Source organism: Labrus mixtus, chromosome 13, assembly GCF_963584025.1.
Source record: "Labrus mixtus chromosome 13, fLabMix1.1, whole genome shotgun sequence".
Classification (NCBI taxonomy): Eukaryota; Metazoa; Chordata; class Actinopteri; order Labriformes; family Labridae; genus Labrus; species Labrus mixtus.
This window is the reverse complement of record NC_083624.1, coordinates 13,789,501-13,796,166: the sequence shown is the minus strand read 5'-3', so window position 1 is coordinate 13,796,166 and position 6,666 is coordinate 13,789,501.

Sequence of the window (6,666 nt, the reverse complement as noted above, 5' to 3'; positions counted from 1 at the left end):
CCTACAGACCTGCAGCCTGCACAGTGACAGACCTACAGACCTGCAGTCTGTACAGTGACAGACCTCCAGCCTGCACAGTGATAGACCTACAGACCTGCAGCCTGCACAGTGACAGACCTGCAGCCTGCACAGTGATAGACCTACAGACCTGCAGCCTGCACAGTGACAGACCTACAGACCTGCAGCCTGCACAGTGATAGACCTACAGACCTGCAGCCTGCACAGTGATAGACCTACAGACCTGCAGCCTGCACAGTGACAGACCTACAGACCTGCAGCCTGCACAGTGATAGACCTACAGACCTCCAGCCTGCACAGTGATAGACCTACAGACCTGCAGCCTGCACAGTGACAGACCTACAGACCTGCAGCCTGCACAGTGATAGACCTACAGACCTGCAGCCTGCACAGTGATAGACCTACAGACCTGCAGTCTGCACAGTGACAGACCTCCAGCCTGCACAGTGATAGACCTACAGACCCGCAGCCTGCACAGTGACAGACCTACAGACCTGCAGCCTGCACAGTGACAGACCTACAGACCTGCAGTCTGCACAGTGACAGACCTACAGACCTGCAGCCTGCACAGTGACAGACCTACAGACCTGCAGCCTGCACAGTGATAGACCTACAGACCTGCAGCCTGCACAGTGATAGACCTACAGACCTCCAGCCTGCACAGTGATAGACCTACAGACCTGCAGCCTGCACAGTGACAGACCTACAGACCTGCAGCCTGCACAGTGATAGACCTACAGACCTGCAGCCTGCACAGTGACAGACCTACAGACCTGCAGTCTGCACAGTGACAGACCTACAGACCTGCAGTCTGCACAGTGACAGACCTCCAGCCTGCACAGTGATAGACCTACAGACCTGCAGCCTGCACAGTGACAGACCTGCAGCCTGCACAGTGATAGACCTACAGACCTGCAGCCTGCACAGTGACAGACCTACAGACCTGCAGCCTGCACAGTGATAGACCTACAGACCTGCAGCCTGCACAGTGATAGACCTACAGACCTCCAGCCTGCACAGTGATAGACCTACAGACCTGCAGCCTGCACAGTGACAGACCTACAGACCTGCACAGTGATAGACCTACAGACCTGCACAGTGATAGACCTACAGACCTGCAGCCTGCACAGTGACAGACCTACAGACCTGCACAGTGACAGACCTACAGACCTGCACAGTGATAGACCTACAGACCTGCAGTCTGCACAGTGACAGACCTCCAGCCTGCACAGTGATAGACCTACAGACCTGCAGCCTGCACAGTGACAGACCTGCAGCCTGCACAGTGATAGACCTACAGACCTGCAGCCTGCACAGTGACAGACCTACAGACCTGCAGCCTGCACAGTGATAGACCTACAGACATGCAGCCTGCACAGTGACAGACCTACAGACCTGCAGTCTGCACAGTGACAGACCTCCAGCCTGCACAGTGATAGACCTACAGACCTGCAGCCTGCACAGTGACAGACCTCCAGCCTGCACAGTGATAGACCTACAGACCTGCAGCCTGCACAGTGATAGACCTCCAGCCTGCACAGTGATAGACCTACAGACCTGCACAGTGACAGACCTGCAGCCTGCACAGTGACAGACCTACAGACCTGCAGCATGCACAGTGACAGACCTACAGACCTGCACAGTGACAGACCTACAGACCTCCTGCAGCATGCACAGTGACAGACCTACAGACCTGCACAGTGACAGACCTACAGACCTCCAGCAGCATGCACAGTGACAGACCTACAGACCTGCACAGTGACAGACCCGCAGCATGCACAGTGACAGACCTACAGACCTCCTGCAGCCTGCAGTGACAGACCTACAGACCTGCACAGTGACAGACCTACAGACCTCCTGCAGCATGCACAGTGACAGACCTACAGACCTGCAGCCTGCACAGTGACAGACCTACAGACCTGCAGCATGCACAGTGACAGACCTACAGACCTCCTGCAGCCTGCACAGTGACAGACCTACAGACCTGCACAGTGACAGACCTACAGACCTCCTGCAGCATGCACAGTGACAGACCTACAGACCTACAGACCTGCACAGTGACAGACCTACAGACCTGCAGCATGCACAGTGACAGACCTACAGACCTCCTGCAGCCTGCACAGTGACAGACCTACAGACCTGCACAGTGACAGACCTACAGACCTCCTGCAGCATGCACAGTGACAGACCTACAGACCTGCAGCCTGCACAGTAACAGACCTACAGACCTGCAGCCTGCACAGTGACAGACCTACAGACCTGCAGCCTGCACAGTGACAAACCGAGTATTGAGGTGTTATAAACCAGCAGTGCGTTCCATGGGTTTGTACGCTTGAATGCACAAAATGTTGCACTCCATCTGACAACTGACAGCCTTTTACACATTGATGACTGAGGAACACACACACACACACACACAAACACACAGACAATTCCAACATCTGCCAGTTATCCACACACACACACACTGCTATTATGACAAGTTTTGGAGGAAGCACTATCGTACTGTACACTGGCCCTGTGGCTATACTACCTTATGATTGTTACGTGTGTGTGTGTGTGTGTGCGCAGTGACAGCTGACAGCCACAGCCAGGTAATGAGACGGGTCAGTGTTATAAATCATATTTCTAAAGCTTTTGAATATCCTGGTCACAATAACACACCTGCAGAGCAAAAATGCATTCTTAATCAAGCCCTCTTTAACTCTCCTCCATTAACTCCATTAAGAACATATTCCCACTTTTATTAAAAGCCCCAGGGAGGAGGTGTTGTGAAAATAATGAGCAGCAACAGAAATCATATCCCTGCAGACATCCTGTTGACAGCACACCTGCCAGGCATGTTAAGCAGGAGATTAATAGGTGTAAGTGACGGGTCATTTGTCACACAAATTGGCTGCCTAGGAGCTGATGTTGATCGGTAGAAAAGGATAAAGTTGAACTCACACATTTCAATGTGTCCTGTTTTCTTTTTCGTGTGCCAAATTGAAAGTGCAGCAGCTGGAAAACTAAAGAAACGTGCTTTGTAGGAGGAGGAACCAGAAGAAAGACCTCTTTTTTAGTAACTGGAAGAATGAAGAAGAGTGAAAGTTATTTTTTTAATTAGATACTTGATTAATCAACATTTATAAGCTGCAGATTTGTTTAACATGTAAAGTCTTGTTCTTACTGATCATTCTTGAACCCTTTTACCTGGATAACAAGCTGTCTCCTTTTTTTTATCTTATGACTCATCTCCTGAGTCACGTCCCTGTGTAATCTCAGGGGGCATTAAAGGGAAGCAATTCATGATGGAAATTCCTATTTTTGGTATTTTTCTTGTGTGTCAGTATGCTTGAATGCTATTTTTATTCTCCTGGTATTTTTCATCCACTCTGTTGCGTTGGATCTGCACTGGATTTTGCATGATTTGATTTGTCTGTTTTCACAGCAGTTTGCTGGCCTGCCCTTAGAAACATCTGAGGACTCCTGAAAGTTGAAGAGATGACAAGTGAATGTACTCTTCCCTAATTTGATTCATTCATATCAACACTTGCCGTTACCCCCCTTAACATGCTCCTTCCTACATAAACACATACATGACGGACTTGTTCTTTTTTCTTCTTTTGGGGTCTTTTTGGAGAGATAGGACAGTGGGTGTAGAGTCAGAAATCAGAGAAAGAGAGAGTGGGGAATGACATACTGGAAGAGGCCCAATTTGAACCTGACCGACTGCTTGGAGGACTAGCCTCAGTACACCAACCACTGCGCAACCTGCGCCCCGACAGATTCATTCTGTGACACTGGCTGTATATCCGCAGGTCCAAAAACACATAACTACCCTTTCCCCTTAGTCATTTTTAAGCCTTTTGTGTTGACCCATTTTTTGTGCATGTCCTGTAAGGCAAGGTTATGACCCCAAAAGTATAGCATAAAGGTTGAGGTCATCTTTGCCCTCCGTGGATTCAATTTATAGACCACTACCACTGTGAGTGCCCACACAGTACACTTCCTTGGCCCTGGCACTGTTGGGAAAAGGTGGGCTTCTGCACTGTACAGTTGTTCATGCAGGAGGTAGAGCACAGGTACGCAACGATGCACAATCATTTTTAAACAACATTGAGCGGCAAAGTTGGTCTGATGCAAAGGTTGAGTGTTAACTCTAAGTTTGGGTAGACGTAAATATTTAAAGTCAGCTGGATAGACTAAGAACACAGAGGTCTTTGGGGAAATCCAATCTAGTATAACAACTTGATGATGTATGTACAAGAGGTAACCATGCTCAGGAAATGTCAGGCAATGTAATGTTGTATCTTTTTCTGTCATTTTGATGCCTTGCTGCATAACCAATCGTCCTTCCTGCCAAATGGAGTTGGAGTTGGAGTCCAGTTCCCCCCCCCCTCCCCAGCGGGGGACTGCTGCACCTTTTTGGGGTTATAAGACTGACTCCTTTTCAGTTAAGTTATAAACACAACAATGATGAAACATCACTTGTTCAAGGTGATACGGGTTCATTTGTAGCCAAACTAATATGTCCAGCAGTTATCATCCATCTTTGTCTTTCTGTCCACTTTTAAATGCTCAAAGTCTTTACACTCTGTTTTATGACTTTACCAACTCCTGAGGGAAATATATATGTCACTTTAGCTGCCTCCCAGGGGAGACCATTTTTAAATCGATATCATGTTGTAGCTTCCTTCCTCATGGGTGAGGATGTGGCAGAGGTCTGCAGAGGGAGAGGTCAGAGTGCAGTGCAGGAATGTATCTTGCAGCTAATTGGCTGGTCATGCCTTCCATGGCTCAATCTGAACCACTTTCATTATTGCTCAGGGCTGTGCACACACACTTGATGTTTTTCTGCACACACACATAATGGTTAACTTGTCTGTGAGGACAAATACACTCACATTACCAATTTTAAATCATGCCAACTCCAGTGACATTAAACCCACTGCAGCCTGGTGTGTGTAAAAATCGAAATCTTTTCATAAAGCTGTACCTGAAGCCTATGCGTGTCTCTCGACCGAAACTGAAAGTATTACCAAAGTGAAACTTATGATAGCCTATTAAAGTCTTCTACTCTTATCTATTGAGGAAATTACTAAGAACTTGACTTCACACAACAAGACTCAGTTGACTCAGATGGCTTATGTTGATGGAAATTTATACATACAAGAATACTCCGGAGCTGGGATGGAGTAGCAAGCACACGTCTGATGCTGTGTCCCTGCTATGCCAATTCTCTCAAACTCTTCGACAGGCTTTGAATATATAGAAAAGACATTATTGACGTCAGAGTCACACTGACCTAAACTAATCTGTGATAACAATTTGGAACAGACACTCAGTCTACCAAACAAGCAGATATAACGGGGAAGACCCTTGAAATAGCCGAACTCTATCAGGTCTGACTGACATCAGAGAATAGTGAATAAACATAATGATGTTTGTACACTTAAATCCTAATACATAGGTACAGAAATTCCACCACACTATCATGATCTGTCTGATGGCACAAACACCTCAAACCAGTGTCGCACACAAGCTAACCCAAGAAGTAATTTGTGTTTGTCATCATTATCATCATCCAGTCTGATTTAATCGTCTGTTTTTTTAGCGAGGTGCGAAGTGACAGGTCACTTTCAGAGCAATTCCCTTTTTTGTTTGAAGTGCACCACAAACTGGAGAGCAGTCTCAGGAGGATCATTATCTACCTCTACTTACCCTCAAACTTCCGCTGACAGATCACAGATCAGGTAATTAGGACAGCCCGACTCTTCATTATGCCTCCTTTTTTTCCATTCCTTTCTCTCTTATGGTCTTCCATTTATACAAGATCTTCCACTCTATTCTTCAGTGCCTCTTCTAATATATCACCATTAAATTATAACTGACTTCAGTGAAAGATCTAAAAAGAACACTTAAATAAGCTGGCAAAGTTTTTTTAAAACACCTTTCACAGGCGCAAATAGCAGAGTGCTTCACAGTCGATTTAAAGATGAAAAATAATACAAATCCTGCATACAATGTCTTAAATGAAATGCAAAATAATAAATTGCATACTCTATTTTTCCAAATCATACAAAGAAATGAATGGCAGGTTAATCCAGGTGTTTTGTGAAAAGATAAACCGCAGAAGGGAAGAGGAATCGTTGATCATTAGCTTTACCAGCTAGAAGCTAGACAGTAAGAAATGGATTACACAGAGGATCCTTAATTCACTATATATGTATGGAAGCTGTGTGTGTGTGTGTGTGTGTGTTCTCCGTCTGTCAGTCTGTTTGTTTGTTGTGCTGACCTGGTGGGCGTTTGACACCAGCTGCTTATTCCCCCCTTTCCATTTCTCAGCTGTATGCAGACTTTATCTCATCCTCCACGCTGCTGGATCTCTCGCTAAATCTCATGCCTGCAGCATTTTACTCACCTGTTGGATTTTGTAACCAAAAAAATTCACTGTGGAGATTTGACCCATGCAGCAGTGAACTGAAGGCGGAACATTTTAGAGGGACAAACGAGCCTGTGGTCAGACACTGTCGGGGCTGTACCTCAGCTCCCATCAGTGGAGGACGTTGAAGTGGCTGAATGCAGTTTCGGAATGGGTTTGGGATTGAGGTCTTGCAGGTTAATAGCTGAGCGAACTGGGCAACATGTGGCTTTGAAAATGTTTGC